This window comes from Xiphophorus couchianus, chromosome 3, assembly GCF_001444195.1.
Source record: "Xiphophorus couchianus chromosome 3, X_couchianus-1.0, whole genome shotgun sequence".
Taxonomy (NCBI): domain Eukaryota; kingdom Metazoa; phylum Chordata; class Actinopteri; order Cyprinodontiformes; family Poeciliidae; genus Xiphophorus; species Xiphophorus couchianus.
This window is the reverse complement of record NC_040230.1, coordinates 6,943,488-6,966,557: the sequence shown is the minus strand read 5'-3', so window position 1 is coordinate 6,966,557 and position 23,070 is coordinate 6,943,488.

Genomic DNA, 23,070 nt, shown 5'->3' with positions numbered 1-23,070 from the left:
TGCCGGCGTCTATTGCAGGCAGATTAATTCAGGTTAGGCTCCATGATCAGTTTCATCAGGTCAAATATTCATTTTTCTGCAAAGTAATAAAATATACTGAAAGTTTGTCTCAACAGATGCATCGCTTTGCATTTGCCATCAGTGTAATTGAATTGGCTATTGTGTTGATAAATACTTAAATGGCAGCTAAGGGGGCAGTAGGTGTTCTGTGTAATGACTAAACTCGCTTCCTGAAATTAGCAAAGAAATCTATTCAAACAGAGAAGAGGTGTGCAGGTGTCTCTTAATTTTATTCATCTCCTCCTTTGCAGAGCCATTAGCGGGTTTTGTCTTTGCCCAGTTGCCGTGTGGGCGGCCGAGCGAACAATTAAACTATTGTTAAGACAATTGAGAACTGATAAAACTGTTTAGATGTTGGCGTACTGTAATTACTATTAAACCATTTAACCTTTAAAATATTTTCAGCTGGAGTTCAGGCAGGAGCTGGAGTAAAAGTTGAGGATTCTTTTTTTTCAAACTGGAAAAAAAGAAGCGTATTTGCAGTAATTTATCTTTCGCCTTTAAAAAAAAAAGTTAATTTCACTTCCAGTTTGCTCTGTGGGCAGCAAGAGATCAAGTTCCTGTCAGTGTGGAGGAAGAATAGAAGCAGAAAAAAAATATTATTTTCTGGCCTTTCTGTGTGGGTCTAACAGATGCCGCCTGTCCACGTGTGTCGCCAGAAATATCAGGCTGGAAATTCGGAGAGGCGATGTATAATTTAACTGAACAAGTGACAGTTCATCTGCTGCAGCAGCAAAGAGCCACAATAGAAGTGAATCTCGATGTCGGAGATCCAGGCTCGCCTCGAGCCATCGCCTCCTCCTTAAGGTTGGAGTAGGAAGGAGGGAGGGCGGAATGAGGAAAGAAAACACCAACACGTACTTCAGCGGGAAAACAGAACCTCCAGTGTGGCATAATGACTTTTCAGTGAAACAATAAGAAATAAATACCTTGGAGCTCCTCTATTAGTCAACACTTAAAAACCTCCCTTTTTTTCGGTCTCTTTCCGACTCCCTCTCGCTCTTAATGAGCCTCTTGTTGGAGAGGTAAGCAGGGCGGCCGCGGCGTAAACGCAGAGGAGACGGTTCGCTGTAATCACACACAGGCTTGAGCTGGAGGAAGGTTAGATTATCTACTTTAGGGCATGTGGAGTGTTTAACATGATGCTCCTTCCCTTCTCCACTAGACAAACACTAGCCTTTATTAATGCCATTTGGAGTCACCTCCCCCCTCCAAACCTTCGCTTTCTTCCTGCCTCCAAAAATCAGCATTTTTTTTATTTATTTATTTTTGATTCAAGCGTCAGTGCAAATTATTGCAGCCCGCTGTTTGGAATTACAAGGTAAGGAAGCTAAATGAAGATGAAGAATTGGAAAATGTTTCCAGTTGGAAGAATGTTGATTACCAGGGCCGAGGTCCTGGAGGATTCCCGACTATTTATCCTCATATTTTGGGCTGCCTCTCCCTTCCCGCTCCCCTCCACGCTTCTCCTGGGGCCTTAGAGAAGCAGCTTGCACTCAGCACTGCCAAAAGAATTTATTAGAGCAAATGGTATCGTAAGCCCTATGGAAGGCATACCTTATGTGAAGATTTAAAAGATATTAGGAGGATGGCACAGGCGGGAACCCAGGTGTGCCTGGTAATAACCATTGTTTTGAGTGTGTGGGTGCACACCGGTGGGTGTGAGTGTGTTTACATGTGGCTCAGTGTCTGTGTTTGTAGAGCTTCTTCCTGCAAAGGCAAGAGGAGGAGCATAATGCACTCAAGACAGCAGAACAGACTGCTTCTGGTGTGTACATACAGCACGCATCCTCAAAGTAAACCTGAGGTGAAGTACTCAGGTTCTTCATTTACACGCAAATATTATGTATTTATGTATATTATGTATATATAGAGAGGTGGGCAGAGTCCCCAAGAACTGTACTCAAGTAACATATTTTTACTCTAGTAAAAGTAAAAAGTAACCATTCAAGAAATTACTCAAGTAAAAAGTATTTGGTAAAAAGTTTACTACTAAAGTATTTAGTATTTAAAAATTACATTATCAGTGGGACCAACATGTAAAGTTAAGTGGAAATGTTGATATTTTAAGGACAAAAATGAAAATAAAAAATATAAGTAACAAAAAATAAGAAAATCAGGCAAAAGAATTTTTTTTCAAAATCAGTTTCTTTCAATAAAAAAACTTATAAAATTGTAACGAAAACTGCAGGTGTGTGTCTGTTTCTGGTGAATTTCTCGTTAAAACATGTTTATTTTTTATTCAGTGGGCAGAAAATCCAGAAATAGAAAGAGTGAAAATACTTTACTTACTTTATATTATATATACACTTCATATATATATAATAAAATTACTCAAGTAAAAGTAAAGCGTAGCAAAAATACTCCAAAAAGTAATCTTTTTTTAAAAAAAGTTACTTAAGTTGTTATCCCTCTCTGTATATTTTCTATGCACAGAACATTCATATATATATATATATATATATATATATATATAAATTTGTGTTTGTATTTTGTATAAAAAAAAAGATTTTTTACAAATTTTTGTTGTGAGAGTGTAATATGAGAGAGACAGTCTTTGAATAAAATCAAGCTCCTCCCTGTGCTACGATAGCAATCTGTAGAAATGCAGAGCTCCTTGTCAAAATCAACCAATCAGAGCTAGGAGGAGGGTCTAAGTGCTGTCAATCACCCTCGTGTACTCGATAGTCAATGTGCTACATTCCAGGAGCGCTGTTTATCCACTGTCTCATGCTAACTAGCTTTAGCATTCCTAGCAGGCTGCTATTGGGTTAGAGGGTTAAAGGGTTAGAGAGAGAGAGGTATGTGGTTGTTTAATGAAACAATAGGAAAAGGTTTCTACTCATGTAAAGTGATCCATCAGTTTTTCTCTTTAGTGTTTGAAGAACTCATGAAGTTCAAGTAAAGTGGAAGGAGAAAAGATGCAGGAAACAAGGAACAACGTAATCAAACAAAGTCGATGAAAACTGTGCTCCAATTTAATTTTAGGTTAAACTAAAAGTGCAACGTCTTTGTTTTTAATTCGTTATTAAAGAAAAACTGAAGGTAAAAAGGGAAATTTGTCCAAGAAATCAAATAATTATGGTTTCATCATCATCTTTGTTCTTTAACATGGAAAGTACTCCCTGCTCAATGCTTCTGCGCTGTTTTTATGTGCACGCTCTGTTTTCTCAAACCTCCAGTAAGTCATAATGAGCCATGTTTTTCTGGATATGTGTTCCTGTTGGAGGGGAGTTTTTCCTTTCCACTCTCACTACATGCATGCTCAGCATGAGGAATCACCGCAAAGTTAACAACTTGATGCAACTGAGTGTCTAATGACCCTTAATGCTCATTCAGGAATCAGTGACTCAATGCAATCAACTGTTTCCATTAGATAGAAAACTTTTCCAACTTTAATAATAACCTGGACTTGATTGCATTGTTTATCAACAAGAATCAAATTGGAATGCACTTTAAATCTGTATATATATGATAGGAATTAATTTAATATTCATGTCTGTGTATGAACTAGGCTTTTTTTGTTAACTGGTAATGTATAAAAAAAACCCTGAACTCAATTCAAGCAATTCCCTTCTGGTGAAACATAGATTCTCATTTATTGTTGTTGAAAAGCAAAGGACAGTGCAGAGTAAGTAATAGATGTTTTCAGAGCACAATGCATTAAACTAAAATACATTTTTGTTGCATAGTTACAATAAATAAACATATACAATAAAATGTCTAAAATAAATACATTGTACGCAAATAAAAGAGTGATAAAGGGTGATAACAAAAGATTTAAGAAATAGATAAATATATATAAACGCAAATAAGAAAATGAAGAAAAAAAGATAAATGGAATTATTAATAAAATAAAATTAATAAATGTAAGTGAATGTCTAATGACAAAAATCTAAAAAAAAAAATAGTCCCTAACTATATAGGATAATAATGCAACAAATAAAAAATGATTAACTTTAAAGAAAATATATAAATTGTTCATGGAGTTTCTTTTCTATTTTTTGTCTCAGCATAAAAACATTGTAAAACCTGAACTAATAACATTTTAGAAAACTTATTTCAGGTTTTTATCTACTGCGTTTATTAAAAATGTACGTTGATCCAGAGAAAATCACGTTTTTTAAGTGTATTTTTGTAAATAACTGTAGCCTTGGCCCTTGAATGTACATAACACCAATATTTAATGTGAAATAACTTTTCTTTCTTTTTTTTTGCAATATATTTTCAGCAATCTACATGTAATTGCTGAAATTTTTACATTTAATTTTACCTTCATGCATGAAAAATGTTTAATTTGTTTCCATAAACTCAAACTATGTCCGTCGAAAAACTAAATTTCATTTTGCTCCAAAAAAAAAAAAAACCCACAACAACTAAACTTGCAATAATTTCAGGCTTCCGTAGCGGCTGGAGCTGTTTTTGGTGTTTAAAATGCGTATTAAGTGTAGTAAGGTAGCAGCACCTTCCCCACATTATGCAGCTCAATTATTCCATGAGCAACACCTGCAAAACAAATTTGGCATTCAAATTTGCTAAGGATGATCAAACAACGCCGAAACACTGTCATTATTTCTCCCTCACACATTCAGCAGCAGCAGCAGCGAGGGGAGGAGGAAAGGGAGAAAAAAAAATCTAAATACTCCCGTTTTCTTTTTCATTTTTTTTTTTTCCACGATGCACTGAATTAACTATTCAGCTGGAAGCAAACTTCATTTTATAGGTTCCATTCACCTCATTTCCCAAAGTGTATTTAACTGCCGTTGCAAACACAACAACGTAAATCGATTTGGATCCGCAAAACCTCACCTGCTAGGAACAGAGGCATCTTTCTGAACTTTTTGAAGTTAATTTTCTATATATTGGGCAACTTTTACAGGCAAACTCCAAATAAAGAATAAAACAGAAACTATTGTTTAGGCTGTGAAAACAGCAACCGCTTCTTGCCCTTTTTGCTCGCACTCTGACGTTAGATAAAGAGAAATCAGCGCTAATGAATTGCGCCTCCCTGGATATAATTCTGTAATAGCTATAATCAGGCCGTTTTGAACACATGAATATACATGGTCGGCATCAGCTGCAATCCTCTTGGTGGTCAATTTTCTTGAAGCTCTGCCAGTTGGGGAATATTCCTTCTTCCCGGCTCTTCCTTAATGTTATCAGGTAACACACACTGGTGTTAAATCCCACGACGAAATAAAAGCCTCCTTCTGGAAGCCTTCACAGCAGACAGTGCTGCTCTCACCAAAAACCCTTTAAGTGTTCGTGTTTTAATGTCATTATGGCACCACGAAGCAGCAAACAGACCAGGCAGGAGGAGGGAGAGGGGAAAAGAAAAAAAAAGAGAGAGCCATGGCTTGAAAAGAGAAAACCCTACACAAGACCTCAAGGTACATTTGCTCTGAGGAAAGACAAAAAGGCTCCAGCAATGGCAAAAACAAACGGTAACGGTTTATTACGTTCACGCCGTGAATGGCGGAACAACGGCCTCGGCGGTGCTCGCTGACAGCTTCTAAAGCCGCAGATTTGTGCCCATTAGTCACACATTTTAGCAAGAAGGTGGTTTCTAAAGTGCATTGATGAGGATTACAGTTCTATCCTTTCCTGTCTTCCTTTCAGAGCACAAACACCAGGCTGAAATCCTGAGATGCCAGGAGGTTTCTGTGAAGAAAAGAGTGGAGCAACTATTGTGTTTGTTTTCTCAAATGGCAATCCGTGGGGGTATTAGAGGGCTTAATCTGTGATTAATATTTTAATGATACAAAATAAGCAGCCGTTTCCTGAAGTTTACACCGTCCCAATTCACCGGTAGGTTTGTTTACGCTCTGAATGGAAGAGAGGGAGTGAATGCAAAACGGGTCTGGTCCAGATTACATGGTGGCACTCGGGTGCGATTACACCACGAGGGATTTCAATAATCTCAGTTTGTTGAGTTGGTGATATTTTGTGATCATGGACTAGTTTTAACAGTTCTTATCCATGCTCTGCAAAGTGAGGATTAAAACAGTGTCAGTGAATCCAATGTGTCTCTTTCAGACTTTATAAATCACTTTGTTACATTAAGATTCCTCCTTTTGGTTGAACTTGGACGTTGAATTCAGAACAATCTTCTTTTAGTGAAAGTTTTTTTTTACTTGTTTGGGATTTAAAATGGAAAATAGCAACATGGTGGTGCAGACCAGATACATTTTCTTGAGTTCTGCTGTTCGTTGTTCTGATCAAGAGGAAAAGACATCAGCAATGCTCCTGCTAATGAATCTGGGAAGGATTACCAGGCAAACTATTTCGACTCCTTCAATACATGGACTTTGGACAGATGTCAGTCTTTTCAAGAGTGAATGTTTTAGTAAATTTACCCCAAGGTAAAGTCATGTAATTCTCAGAGAAATGACTAAAGAAGCCACAGATTTGAGTTAACATGTTAAAGCTTACCCTAGGTTAGTTTGGAAAAGCAAAATCCTTTCAGCTAATTTCCTTTGGTCAGACGAAACCAAAGTAGATATTTGTTTTTTTTTACCATAAAGCCCAGCAAAATGTTTTAAGAAAACCAAATATCAGCATGAATGACCTTTCACCAGCTGTGAAACATGATGATGGAGGGGTCTTCTTTTTTTTTACAACTTAGCTTTGGAAAGTCAAATAACAAACCACAAACTTCTAGAAGAATAATGTCTAGAACATTAAGCCAAAAGGCCACATCACATGATAATCTGGGTTTGTTTTTCAATCTGAAAAACGTGCATTTCCCTTTGTATATCAAACTATTCTCATGTGAAATGTCAAGCCAACTGTCCAACAGCTGAAGTTGGGTAATCCATTTCACAAGCGCAGCAGCCAATCTACAAGATAACGGCAGAAAAACAAAAACAGTCAATGTGTCAAACGTCAGACACATTGAGATGTTGTGTTGGGACTAAAGAAAGATGTTCAGAAACAAATGTCTGCAAACTTTGATGAACTGAAGCGGTGTTACATAAACAGGAACAAAAATGTATAAGAGAAGGAATTCTCCGATACTTTTCACAGAATTGGTCTGCTACACACTGCAATGCTTTTCTTCATGCAATCTCATTAAAGTGTCAAAACCTTAGATTCTGTTTTCCATCAAAGAAATCAACTCTGATGACCTCTAGATTCACAACCATCTTCTGATGCAACAAAGCCGTCGTTCGCTGGTGTGTCTGGAGCTGACAAAAACATTTTCACAGCTTGAAATGCAACAATGTTTCATATTTTACAAATAGTCCGAGTTTAATCACTTAATTATTTCCCTGTTGTTCAAAATTGTAGTTTCTTTTACATATATGGACTTGTAATTTTTGCAATTCTAATCCCAAATGTTTTGAAAGGTAAAATTTGATATTGAAATGAGTGTTTGCCAAATGTGATGCATCAAATTTATATTGCAAATAGAAGAATGACAATTTACTGTAAACATGCAGTCACTAGAAGCTCATCCATTGTATAGCATTTGACAAAATGTAATGTTTATTGTTTTTATGACGTACTGAACTTTGCAAAACAAATAAACTTTCTTTATTAAACTTTTTGATATGTTGTCTATCCGTTAAATTACTTTGTTGGGATTTTACATAACCACATTATCCTTAAGAAGTGGGAAGAAAATTATATATTATTTGCAAATAAATCTCTGATGAGTGTGGCTTTCGTTCATATTCAGTCCCCTTTACTCTGATGCCTCCAAATAAAACTCAGTCTAGTTACTTTCAGAAGTCTTTTTCACAGATGAAGTAACTTCTGAAGCCAATTGGTTGTAGGAAACTGTAACAAAACAAAGGAGCAACAAAAGATTTGCGCTTTTCAAGCCAATTTCCACCTTTGCATTTAAGTTAAATGTTTTACTCTTTATTGAGTGTGTTTGGTAATGATGTGAGCATCTAAAGAAGAAGTCGTCTGAGGTCACATGACATCCTGACCTCACTCTCTGCTGGTCGTTTCCCAGCAGAGCGATAAGAAACACAAAAACACAGCAGATAACCATCGGTGTCTCCGCTATCTTCCCTCAAAGAGGCTGAAGGCCCACATTGCCTATAATTGGATTTGATTTGGACTCCCAGCATCAGTTAGGGAGATTAAGGGCAAGCACAAAAATCCCTGCGATTCCTTTTCATCCAGATGACAAGCACGGCCTAACGGATCCTGAAAAGAATATTTGTGACGGAAGCCTTCATCGGGTCTTCGTCGCGTAGCGGGAAGTGACGAACAATGAAGGTGTGTGATCATTACCTCCTCCTTTTCCAGTTTAAAGTAAATATACCGCTCTGTATGTGATTGAGAAACTTGATAACTTCATGTTGTTTGTGCCAACTAAAACTGGTTAAGAGTTTTTCACATATAGAAACAGGATCCGGCCAACAAAAGGCTCTGCGTCAAAATAATAGGAGACTTAACTTATTTTACTTCCTCTGCATCGCCTGTGGGGAAGAGGGAGGTTCTGTTCTGGCCTGATAAGTCATCTATTTAAATGGATCATCATTCTCACAGGTATGTAAATAAATAAAAAAGCATCCCATATCTCTCCCGCCTTTATTTCCACTCTTTTGAACAACGAGCAACGCTTACAGTAGATTAAATATCAGCATCAATAGACTTCCCCACGCTCTGGTGTCGTATTCTGTCTACCCCATGCCAAAAGACTAATATTAGTATCTCCAGAAAATAATCTCTCTTTATTTTGCAAGTTCCCTGCTAAGGCATTCACATTTATCAGAGGATTTAAATGCGGATGAAATAGTATATAAGCTGGATCCCCTCAGGAGAGGTTCTCATTCTCTTGTATTCTTTCAGACGAGGAGGAGAGGAAAAAGAGAGGGAGCAACGCTGCACCTTGGCGGAGAAAAAAGGGAGGAGGAGGATGTGCCGAGGAGGAGGAGGAATTAATTTTTCCCCTCTGGGAGAAACACATGCTGGATCTCGAGAGTTGGAGGAGAATCTTCCCATCTTGCTCTGATTGGCATTAAGAGGGTGGGGGGGCGGAAAGAACGAGAGGGAAAGAGATGCCACGGTTGTTACTAATGATTTATTGTCTGAAACGTGAACGGCGTTCTGTGGGTGCTCGTCGTTCAAAAACGTTCAGCAGATCCCTTTTTCTTTTTTTTTTTCATCTCTGGATGCTTCGTTTTAGCTCCAATAAATTCATTATCAGCGAGCCAAACGAATAGAAGCACAAATATGATGTTTTTCATCTGGACTGGCTGGATCTGCAGCAAAAGATTAGAGTTTAAGATAAAAGAAAAGTTCCCACAGTCATGACCCCCAAGGTCACGTTTTGTCTAATCAACAACCTTAACACAAAACTACTAATTCAGTGATTTAAATTGATCAGTCTGCAAAATATTAAACTGTCTCTGCAGCTAATTAAATTAATTCACCTGCTGAAAATAAAAAACTGCCATTTAGTTGTAATCTCTGACCAATTAAGATGTAGAAATAAAAGTGGTGGGCACAGAAGAAACGTAAAAATATAGGGAACCAAATAGGAAGTTTAATATGAGGCAAATAACATAAATATATATTAGTTTTTCATAGAGCTTTTTAGGTTAAACAGTTAGTTGCATCTTGCATTTCATTCATATGGGATTTAATAGTTTTCCTAATATCTAAATTCAATGACTTACATTTGTGACCTTTAATGATTTACTTATGCATATTTTTTCTGTACAGCATTCAACTTGCATGATTTTTTTTTAAATAGTCATAGGATCCAAAGATTTTTAAATTTTATATGGATTCAAGTATTGATTGGTTAAATTTTTTTAATCAAGTTTTGCTCACCATTCTGACAGGATATACGACTTTTCTGTTTGGTAGATTTGGTAAAGTTTAGTTAAATTACTTCTGGTACCATCCCTGCTTTTATATATAAAAGTATCTAATATGATTGAAATTTGACTACTTTGGTCAAACATTAAACAAAATTTAAAAAAAAGACATCGCTCAGAGCACAAAGCATAGAATTAGACTGAATAGATCTGTTATGGATCGGTCACATTGTCACTGATAACAAGGCTGGATTTTTTTTCAATATTGGAACTGATACCGATATTAATATCAGATCGGTTCATCTGTAGTTGGAGCAACTAAATGTTTCTGGAAGGGAACTCATAAGGTCCAGAAAATGAACAAGTATGTTCTCGAAAATCAAATTCTAATTTATGGAAAAGGGCCTCACAGGTTCCAGGAAAGTAACCAGTAAGTTTTACTAAAGTAATGTCACATTTTTGGGAAAGTAACAAGAAAATCCTATAAGCTTTGTGTATTAAGAATGTATAAAATCCAAATTTAAGTAATGAGAGCGTGAGCATAACTTAGACCGCTTTGAAAATAGGAAGAGAGAACTTCTATAGTAACAGCTTACCGTCATAATTTAGGCTGAAAATAACATCTAAGTTCCAGGATGGGAACCAACTGAGTTCCAGAAAAATGTCCCATAAGATCAGGAAGAATGAGTTCCAGGAAAGCATAGGTTTGAGAAAAGCAATCTTTAAGTTCAAGTTCCCTCTTTGAGCTCCAGGAAGTAGCTTGAAAGTTTCCTGTCCTAGAAAAAAACAACTTTCAGTAGTGCATAATCTCTAGCAAAATAACCTGTAAGTTATCAGAACGTACTGAAAGTTTTAGGACCTGGAAAGTGACCTGGATGTTCCTGGAAATTACCCTGAAAGTACTAGAAAAGTATTCTGCAAGTTGTGCTACATTATTAGTGTTGCTGTTGATTTTCTTTCAAATGTCCATCTGATCACCTACAAGTGCATCTGCTGAGTTCACTGCAAAAATACAACATTTTGTCAAGTGTTTTTGTCTAGTTCCTAGTGCAAGTATCTTAGTACAGTTGAACTAAGACAAAACTAACTGTCAAGTCACTAGTATTAAGTAAACAATTACTTAATACTGATTTTAAAAAGTGCTAGTACTGGCAGATTGATTCACTTATCAATCTGTGTTAAGAAATATTGATAAGTGCGTTGAGAAAAATGTCTTGTCAGAAGTGAAATTCACATCTGCACCACAAACTTACAGAAAACTGCAAAACAGCTGAGTGTTTAAATCTATACTAACAGTTTAGAGTTGCTTTTGAAACATAATCAATGAAACAATCAATAATTTGATGGGTAAAGATGACAAAATGTCATGTTTCAATTGTTAACTGTATTCTATGACTTTGTATTTTTATGATGTGAAGCAATTTGAAATGCCTTGTCAATGAAATGTGATATAGAAATAAAATTTGGTTGATTCATTGAAAAAAAAAATACCAGAGGAACCAGCACTTTTTCATTAATATTCAGGCATTATTTACTTTAAAAAAAGCTTCTACATCCTGCTGAAAAATTACTTGTAAATCAGTTTTGTCTCAGTTCAGGTGCGCGAAGATATTTGCAGTAGAAATACTTTCAGTTATTTAACGTGTTTGCAGTTTTGCGTGATTCACTGAGACCCTTACTTAAATTTTTCTTCACCAAAAGTCCAGAAAATAAAAAATTTCAAACGGTAGGTAAACTGTTTAACTATCAAAAAGCCAAAAAGTTGAAATAAAAGCGAAATTCTACCTGATCTTACATGCACTACGGATTTCAAACGGCCTGCCTGAGGTACTTGCTTGCATTCGCACCACAAGAGGGACGCAGGTTTAATCATACAGAGGAGCAGCACCCACTGTTCTTTACGTCGACACACCAGGCGCACAAATAAGGCAATTAATGGCCAGACGTCTAGCCAGATACTGTCCTCTGTGTGTCGACGGGAAGACAGAAGGCTGCCGAGCTGCACACAGATCAGCCCGTATTGACTCAATCTATTGACAAATGAATTTGGGGGCAAAGTCCTTCTGCGAGTTGTTGATTTAGGTGTCACAGTTCAGTCCCGTTAGTGCCAACACTCACAGCACATATCTCTGTCTTGATCTGACAGCAAGCTGTGAGTTCAAATATTCCTTTATTAAAGTACAATATATCAGGATTCGAACATAATGCCGCATGTTTTCAGAGCTCTGTGTGCCGGAGGAGAACGGTAAACTGCCTGCAAACAGCAAGCGTGTCACAGAGAGCCATTAAAAATTTGGATATAATGGCTGTGAATTCAAAATGGAAATGAATGCAACACAAAGTTTGCTTTCTGCAATATTATAGTCAAGCGACTACATTAAAAAGCAATTAAAACTAACTATTACATTACAAGGAAATGAATTAACTTTCAACACATTGAAAGGCATGTTTTCTTCAGAAGCATGGTGTAAATGAAACTCTTCATTAAGGATTAAAAAATAATAAAGAAAATTGGTCCCTACCACGAGCTTTTTAAGCATTCATTATTAGCTATATTTGTTTTAATGAGCTGCCTGAGATCAAGTGAAGGAAAAAATAAATAAACAGCCTGACTTAAGCTTTAATGCTATGATAACTTGATCAAATTCCTAATTCATAATGGAGGAAGGAGGGTAATGAAATCCTCAACAGCCAATTCCATTTCTCCAACTTCTCCACATTATCCAAAGATGCAGCAGGTGTTGGCTCCCGAGCAGAATTTGGGTAAATATTGATCCTGTAAATATGTGTGCTGTTCTCACCATCCCTCCAAGCTTTTTTTTATTTTTTTTTCTTGTGTTTTGTTGTGCAGAATCGCAGCTTCCCGACTGCCAGAGCGAAAGCCAGTAAGGAGAGGTATCGTCTTCGGTCCGTCTCCCACAAGGCCACTGTGGGAAGGGTACAACTGTTGCGAGTGGGTGGCACATCTGTTCCCTGAGACAGGCGAGCCCCACTCCCCGGGGGTCATCACGCGCCTTGGCTGGCGTTTCACGTGCATCGCTAATAACCGCTCTGGTTCCTCCGCTGAGCTGGAGACAAAGGGCCTTGACGGGTGCCACTCGCCTTCAGATCCGAGCCTCAACATTTCTAATAGAAGGAGCATTAAGCACCATGTTTACCTTATTCTTCTGCTTCCATCCATCTGGTGCAACGTTCACATTTATGACAGGTTAAGTACATTGGAGATATACAAGGTTGACATGGAATACATTTGCAGGTACTCGATTGAAGCACCATATGCACGACGCTGCTGCAGGAGGAAAACAATGAAGACGATTCACAGAATTAAATCTCAAAGTTTTGCAAAAAGAACGTTTAAAATCAAAGCTGCAAAGCTTTTTTTTTGTGAGGGCGTGTGTGTGTGTGTGTGCGTGTGTGTGTCCCCGCACCAAACTGAAAAGTGGAAAACTTGGAAGACGAAGGAGTGAGCGAGGTAATGAAATTAAATCCCAGGATGCAGAGACAGGTGAGTTTGAGTCGGACAGTTTGGTGTCTGCAGGGCCGGTTCACCAGGACCAGCGATGGCTCGAGTAGCAGAGGGCGAGCAGAGAGCATGAAGGATGAAAGATGGAGCCTAATCCTCCACATGTGGTGTCTTTCCACCCCCCACCCCTCTGTTTTTAAAGGCAAAGCCAACTGGAGACATTCTTTGGACTGCAGGCCAGGGGCTCCAGGAAAGCACTGCCTCTAGCCAAAGCACATAGTGTGAAATGAGAAGCTAAAGCTTGAATGTGCTTTTGTTTATCAGAAAACTGCACTCTAAGTGGGATTGGCAGTGGAGGGGCCCAAACTCCATAAGTCATATAGACTGGCTCAGGCCGAAGTGGGGATGGCAACGCCACGGCTTCAGGCTTGAAAAGGCAGCTCGTCCGTTAGCCACTTGGCAGCGCCTCTTCCTCCATAATCTCACTTCCAGCACAAAGGCCGGTATCAAAGAGGTCAATCTACAGTAGGGAAATTTGGTCACGGGCTGTGCAAATAAATTTGAGGAAGCATTTCTTATCCACAGGTCTGCTCTGAGCGTCGCAAAGAGAACTTAAGATATGAGACCTAAGCTGAGAGAATTGGGGACAGAGATTTCTGGGAGACAGGACAGGAGCAGGAAGCCAAAAACCGATCAGTTATAGAGATGGATTGTGAGAGGAGAGCCGTGACCATGAGGCTGATGGCTTCAGAGTGGCTCAAAGTAAGCAGAAAGTTATGAAGGAGCTTAACACACTTCTCAGGGAACTCTGACTTCTGCTAATTAACTCCTAAGTCCACACAAGCCTTTAATTCGTCTCTCCCTGTACAAATAATTACTAAAACCCCCCAAAAAAGTATCAAAAGAGAGAAAAATATGATTTAATTTCCTTAAATGCACCAACAGAGAGTATTCTGTCGCTGAATAAAGTCTTAATATACAATATCTTTACGCATTTCAGCTTGATAACAACCTCTAAACGTTCATTTTCACTTTTAAAACACCTGAGAGTATAAAAACAATTTATGTTTCCAAACCCAAACGTAAATGCGAACTTTTTAGCTTGCAGAAGACTTCTAGAAACCAAAATAACTTTCTCCCCTTTTAACCCTTTCCTATGGTAAATAAATCTGATCATGTTAATCGATAAACTCATTTTGATTCAATGTTGAGATCAATAGGTGTTGAGTTTGAACTGAATTCTTCCACAACTCAAAGTGCTTTAAAGGACAGTCACTCCATTTCAAACAAACAAATTCTGGTCATCCTACAAACCGAGGTTTCGGCTCGGTTGAAATGAAGGAAGCGGACTGTAGCGCATGGCATTCTGGGTAAAGACCATCAAATGTGCTTGTCTAGAGCTAATGGGAGAAACAAAAGAGACATTTTACAACTAAAAACGCCAGTCAAAGTTCGATAGTAACTAGTTACATTTACGTGGTTAAATGTAACTTTTTGGAAAAAATTTACTTTTAAAAGTATTTATGCTTCTCTGTGCTTCTTATTTTTATTTGAGTAATTTTATTATGAAGTATTTATAATAAAATTACTAGAGTACAATTTCTGGATTTTCAAGTCATGAATGAAAAACAAACATGTTTCAACCAAAAATTCACCAGACACAGACACACACCTGCAGATTTTTCAATAGTTTCATAAGTTTTCTATTGAAAGAAACTGATTTGGCAAAATTGGATTTTGCCTGATTTCGCCTTTTTTTTGTACTTTTGTGAAATAGTTAAATTTTTGGCTTTAAAATACCAACATTTCCACGTAACTTCATATTTTGATCCGTCTGATGATGTAATTTTTAAATATTAAATGATTGATAATGTGATCAGTTGCTCAGTACTTGATTGACTTTTTACCAAATACTTTTTCACTCTTATTTCAGGAATTTCTCAGAAGGATACTTTTTATTTTTACTTCAGTAAAAATATGTTGAAGTAGTGCTACTTTTACTTGAGTACAATTTTTGGGAACTCCTGTAATATCTGACATTCTCCATTTTTGCTTACATTTTGCCAGGAAGTTGCCCTCATGTTTTACTCTGAGGTTTTTGTGTTGTTTCCTTCAGTAGTTTTTGGTGCAGCGCCCCCACAGGCGACGAGGGGAACAGCTTTTTGAAAGAATTTGGTTTGTTTTACACAGAGCAGAGTAAAAGCGAACCGCGGCAGCTGAAAATGTGACAAACTGTCTGGTTTTCAAACTCCAGTCAATAGGCTGCTAAGCATCATTGCACTTAGGTATTTCAGTTTCCCATTTCTTTCATATTTTTGATATGCTTGACAGAGAAATTTATGAACATGTGGGTAAAACTCAGTTTTAATCTCATCCAATCAAAACAGGTGATTCAATTCAAAGTTGCAGCACAATTTAGCTTATTCTACAGATTTACGTTTGTTACGGAAAGACAGGAAAAGCTTTTTCCAAACATCCAGTGGTTGTTATGGAAACAACTCCTTGATGCAGTAAGTTAAACTTTGAGAATATAACCAGTCAATGGTCGTGGTTTTGGACGGGGGAAGTCAAAGTTCCTGGACAGAACCAGAACATGAATGGGGACTTTATGCAAACCAGGAAAGTTATGCAAACGAACACCTGTTACCCACGACACAACCGTGCCACCAGCATTTCATAGCTGTACCGAAACTTGAAAATTAATGTCTCGATTTAAACACCTTCATTCCAACAATTTATTTTGGTTTTCTTTTTTCTTTCTTTTATTCCAACAACTGATTTAGATCTTAGCATCCAAAATCAGAAAGCTCAGGGTGAATGTGAGGACATTATGATGGAAAAAAAAAAGAAAGCAGAAAGGAAAATGTGGAATAACCATGATCATGTCATTATTGCAATATCACTGCAAGGTTAAACCTTTTTTAAAAGTGTGGAGCCCCATGTAAAACGTATACTGCTTTAGGTTTTCACCAGAACACCAATTCTCACATCTGTAGCTGGAAAACTGCAAAAACAGAAAATATTACCAAGTATTTTTGCTCTCTATCTTCTCACACTTGAAATAAGACAAAGTTAACTTAGAGATAACATTTTAGCAAGATATACAAGCTTGTTTTAAGTCAATAATTCCTTAAAACTTCCTTAAAAATGAAAAAGTTGTACTTTCACCGGCAGATTATTTCACTTATAACATAGTAAAAACAACTTGTTATAAGTGAAATAACCTTTCAGTGGAACTTTTTCTCAAATATTGAGGAATTATTGACTTAAAATAAGCTCATATGTCTTGCTGAAAAGTTACTTCTTGGTTAGTTTTTTCTCAGTTTAAGTGTACTAAGCTAGAAACTAAACTAAAAATGCTTGATGAAAATTTGTGAAACTGTTCCCAGTGTTGTTCTAAATTAGTATTGAAGGGTTGCAAACAGAGCAGGGGGGTTTAAAAACATGCATGTTGCCATAAAAGCAACTCACTAGTTTAACCTGCTTCACTCAAATAAACAAAAACGATATTTAATGATGCATTTCAGCCTTTGTGCTTCTTTTATCCAGAAATGAGTCACCTTCAGGACTGGGTTAAATGTTTTAACACAATTTAAATACAACCACGCATTTAAAAAGGCCAACATTAATTCACAAGAAATCTGCACGCTCACTGATATCTGCCACACTTTGTGGCCGGTTGAACAACCATGCTGCACGCAGAAGCGGCGGATCATGGCAGAGCATTTACTTCAGTGCAGAAACCCTGCCGAACTCCCTCGCTGTGAAGGCTGAACCACTTTCAGTCACTCGAGGACAGACACAAAGAGCAGGCGCTTTTCAAAGGGCTCATTGTGGAGCCTGGTGAAATTATTCAATTAGTGAATTTAGCACCTGATCTGGTTAGTCAGGAGCCCTGAGGACGCTACAGCTGCATTAGAGAGAGGGAGAGAGTTGGAGACATAAAAGATGCCGGGCCAGACGGTGTAATATTCATTACTTTCCACTCCCCCCTGTTTTATGACTGCAAAATTACCCACTATACTGTAAAATATTGCTTCTAATAACAGACATAGCTCTTTACAGTCTGGGACATGAACTCAATTTTTTGGCAAAAATACATCTTCTAAAACTGATCTTAGACTTTATATTCGTTTTGATTTCTCCACACATCCAGCTTTCAGAAAGATGCTGATTCTGGTTGGTGGCTAAAACTAAAACAAAAAGCTCAAAAAAACTCTCAATTTGCACTTGTAGTTTTTCCAACTGAAACGTTCACTCCACCGCGGATCGACTCACGGCTTCAGGATCTTGATCTAATGTAAATGTGTCGTTGATGTAAGGGTTTATTAAGAAAAGTGTTGCACGCTGTGCACTATATCAAATTTATTGCTATGGCAAAATCAGTATTGATTCATTCATGTTCTGTGAGCCAGCAATATATATGGTGATATATATGTGGAAAATATTGCTTTGCTAAAGTCATTAAGAAACTGTACTGGACTCCATCCATCCATCCATATATTGTTTTCTGTTTGTCTGGGAAACCCAAACATGCAAAACCCTCCAGCTCACTGCTGATGATCAAATGTTTGACCAAAATCAGCAAATTGGCAAAGTTTATTGTTTTCTAACTAGAAATACAAAATAATTGCATTGTGAACTTTTTGCTAAACCAGCTGAAATCCAAGTGAACTTTATCATTAACAAAACTTGTCTGCAGGCTGTGAATATTGGGGGTTTTGGTATTGTTTTGTTTGTTTTCATAATTATTAAAATCACTTAATATATGGTACCAATGTATGGAAGTCTGTGTTTTACCATTGATCTTTCCGTATCACTGCATATATTTAATGTATACGCTGCTCAGAAATAGCTGAACATGCAATATTGTAGTGATACAAAGTAGAACAAGGGTCCAAGAAAAGTGTCTCAACCATTAAAAAGATAAAAAAAAAATTATATTTGAACAGTTTTCAAACAAAAACAGAAACTTCCTTCGTAAAACACTACTGGATTTTGCCAGGTTTAATAAAGGAGTTTGACCAAGTTTGGTTTAAATAAAAAGTGATAAAAAAATATGACTAACAAGTGAAATACTTTGTGCTGTACTCAACGTTTCTTCATTAAAAATCTAATCCTAAAAAAGCAATTACATTAAGTGTCCATCTGCATCAGCTCCATTCAATCGAGGGCCACTCTTTAATCATTTGGAGCCAAATAAAATTATTTCTAGGGCCACAGATGGCCCCCGGACCTCACTTTGGACACCTCTGCTCCAACTCATTCTCAGTTTGCCCTGGATATCATTTTATGCACATCAAAAGAATGCGATTTCACAAAACATTCAAGTTTTGCCCAACTTACTATGCAAAAGGAAGAGAAGTTGTGTTATTGTAGATTAAATTAATGATTTATTTTTTTATCTTATGCAGCCTTTCTTTTATACCAGATTTAAACAACTCGCCCAATGGCATTTTCAATGTGGGCATTTTGGGCTGTTGCCCAGGGTGTCATCAAAAAGGGGTTGGAACCAGATTATTACATCTCTGCTGTGCTGTAAATTAGTTAATGTTGCTGAGGAAGCAGTTCATCAGCAGTCCTGTGAACTTCTATTCAAAAGGTAAATAAGTAGATTTATTTGGAAGTAGCGCTTTAAAGATGTACTTGTTCCACAAATTTATGGTTGGGCCTTTCGGTTGTTAATGTTTACATACTGAACGAAATTAGCATTTCATTTCCTCACCAGGTGAAAAGTTTTTGTGCCAATTTCCACACCATAGATTTTTATCCTGCATGTAGATTTCTGTGTTTTCCTAATAAAATCACACAGAAAACATGGACAACAGAGTTGGGAACCAAACTGTTAAAGTATTGCAGGTAACCCATAGTACAGGTACAAAAATTATGTTAGCATACCTACAACTGTTTTGATTTTTCTGGGATTTAAGTTGTTTTAATTCTCAAAAACATTCGCTATAGAAGTCCTCCTTTAAACTGTTCAGCAAGCTTTATATTCACAACAAATCAGAAGTATCCTAACATCAGCAGCCATCTGGATCACCAAAACTCAAGTTTCAGCCTTCGGAGAAAAACTGCTTTGGGAAAAAAAAAACTCTAGAAATCTGAGCGACTATGGAAACAGATGGCTCACAAGGTCAGAGGTGTCCAACACGCAGAGATTCCCAAACAGATGAACATACATTACAGTAACATGCCATGTCGTCTGTTTGAGTCTTGCACCGCTGTGATCGTTTTCTCCAAATGAATCTAATAAGAGTTTTTTTCCTAATATGTATGGAAGATTTCTTGATCACTATAATTAGGACAACTCTAATGAGCCAATTATAGACAGCTGATGAAAGCAGTTGATGAGTTGTACGCACACACACACACACACACAAAAAGAGGGAATATCTGAAAAATTGCAGCGATAAATGTAAGTTTGAACTGACCCAAGTAATTAAAGGCCATGTAAGTACTTCCTTCCAAAGCTGCTACATTAAATATTAATCATGCAGGTGGTGGCCAAACACTCCCCAGAAGAAACTTTAGAAAAGAAAAAGAAGTGCTAAAACAGAAATTTGATTTCAAAGTTAGAAAAATAGCGCATTCAGCAGCCAATGGTTTCACTCCGAGTATTTTCTCCATGTCTGCCCACAAAGCTGTAATCCACTCAGAAATGTGAGCGTCGGTAAAGACAGGAGCGTCGGTAAAATTGTTTAGGCTTGGATACCTAATTTAGACTTACAGCAGTGCAGAAAACACAGTCACTGCTCAGAGCAAAGAGAGAACTGGGAGATTTACTATCAAAGATCTGTCCAAGAAACAAAACACGAGTTTGAAAGTTTAGATAGCAGGTTTTTGGTTTGTTTTTTAATGAAAACTGCATTTTAGATACATCAAAGATTCCCTAAACCAAGGGATTTACAGAATTGATAAAACTCCTGTACTAAAAGAAACATTTTAAACTTTTCCAAATTAAAAGCTCATACCAGAATGCTATGTAAAAACAGGACATTTGATCAATTAAAGATAAAATAAATGTTTTATTTTAAACAGAAAGATTAAAAAAATGTACATGACACAACCATGCCATATTTACTAATGAGAAAAATGGATACTAAAGCTATAAAGTAAAAGTTTCTCAGGAGCTCAGGAGAAGCACAACAGAAGATTTGAAATAGGAGTGACTGAACTAAGGATCGTTTATGTTGGTGAGTTTTATCACTTAAATGTTACAAAGGTAAATAAATAAGTAGATAAGAAACAGCTGTGAGAGAGAAGAAGGCCGAGGCACTGAGTGAAAGTACAGAGGAAGCCAAGAAAAAGTCCAAATACAGCTGCATTTCCATTATATTAATGTAGAAAAAACACAATTTTGCAATCCCGGTGTTTCCATTAAATAAGAAAGGCAGGTAAAATCACAAGTAAATAAGTTTGTTCTCGTTATAAGTTATTAAAAACAAGCTGCGCCATCATCCTACAACTACTTCCTGTCGTCTTCTTCTTCCTGGTTTCCGCCAGTGGCAACATCCGGTTGTTGATCTTGTGAAAAATATTATTTCATTTTCCCACAATGGGGAAATTTCTGTGCAATAGCAGTAAATAGAATCACACAAAGTAAGAATATAAAATATTTGTAAAAAACGGAATAAAGAATAAAATAATGTACAGTAAGGGTAAAAATAAATCACCTGATTTGAACTGATGGCTGATTAGCTATCAGCCATCAGTTGATATCAGAAACAAAGTTAATAACAAATGTGTATTTTTCCCATTTTGCTCAGTGGAAGCCCACACTTTTCCACCCTTACTTTTGAGAGTTCAACATTACTATTAAGAAAAGAGGCTTGTGATAGCGATGAGTCCCACATTGGGGTATTTTTTTGTTTTGTTTTGTTTTGTTTTTTGTTAATCTTTTGCAGTTTAGGTTGCACCAAACTGCAATCTTCTGAATCAACATTTTCTTAAAGACCAGACTTGGAAAATACTGATTTAAGGAGTAAAACAAAGTTCTGTTTGCAGTTTGTTTGTAAAAAATAAATAACTAAAATAAATTTACTCTTTTTTCAAAGAAAAAAGCAAGAATAAAAACCTATGTGAACATTTCTTGACAAAAAAAAAATTAAATTGGGTGTTTGTATTTTTTCTTCCTATTCTTGCCGACATAATCACTAAAAGTGACTTGAGGTCGATTTATTTCTTAACACTTGAATCCATGTAAAAATAAAAAAAATATTTTTAGATCAACAAACATCTGTGACTTGATACCAAATAGCAGCTTAAAGAATCATAGTTCTGATAATCTTTGATTATTGATTAATTCATGGGAGTTTTATAGTTCTAAAAGTATCCCCCTGTTGGCCTTTAATCATTTATAAAGTTCATTTATAAAGTGAATCATCAGAGGAATACAAATTAAAAACCTCTAAGAATCCACATTTAACCTCAGAAGGCAACACGGAAATAATCCAGTTGGGATTTGAAAGTTGGACCATCTTTCTGTGAGGTTTTTGTTTTAAGCACAGATACACCAGGCTGAAACGTCCAGATCTACAAGGTAAAAGAAAGAAAAAAAGCAGCTGCACTAAAACTATTTCAGGCGGATGATGGATTTGTAGCGAACACAGAAAAGTCTGAAGGAAAGACAACGTGCAGTGACTGGGTGGGAGCCACTGAAGTTGAGGATAATTGGACATAAAAACTGACTTCTTGTTCTTGTCTAATCTAAAGTGATGTATTGGGGATCAATCCCCCAGCAGTGATTTGAAGTAATGAACTCTTGTACTGACTGAGGACCTGTAAAACAGTACACTTACACAAACAGTCCCATTTGGAGTCCAGGATGGTTCCTAAACCAGCAATTTAAATCTGGAAAACTCCACTTTGCAATAATGAAACTGCCATTTGGAATAAGAGCAGAATGTTCAGTATTTAATATGCAATAATATCTCTAAGTAGCCAAATCTTAATGTTGCATAAGTATTATTAAGAGATAAAAAAATATTTTTTATAAGACCCTACTTTCATCATTTTGCACCCACTGTGGGTCTGTTTAGCTTCTTTATGAGGATGAAACCAAAATCAGTGGGATAAATCACAAAATTTGCTACCAATAATGGCTTCTGTCACATTTATTAGGAAACTGCAACATTTTTAAATATATATTCTTTAAAAGTAACACTCATACACTGCAAAAACATAAAATCTTACAAAGTATATTTGGTATAGTTTCTAGTGCAAATGAAACTGAAACAAAAATGACTTGCAAGTAACTTCTCAGGAAAACATAGGAGCTTGTTTTAAGTCAACAATTCTTAATACAAGATTTAAAAAGTGACAGACTGTTTCACTTACGTATAACAAGATATTTTTCATGTTATAAGTGAAGTAATCTGCCAGAGGAACAAATAGAAATAGTTTTTCATAAATATAAAGGAATTATTGGCTTAAAACAAACTCATATCTTGTTTAAAAGTTTAATAAGATATTTGTACTAGAAACTTGACAAAATACTTCATGAAATTGTGTATTTTTGCACTGCAACCTTTTTAGCAAACTTTAAATGTATCTAATTTTTGTTTAACTCCTTACAGAAATGTAAGAAATAATGCTGGAAGATAAAAAATTGGCTTCTAATATAAAGCGAAGATCAACGCACAGTGGATTCATTTAGACAGTGTTTGTAGTTGAAATGGCTACAAAAATAGAAACTATTGTTGCATCGGATTAATACCTTATGAACCACAGGAATTTATGTAATCTGGTGATTTGTTCATGAGT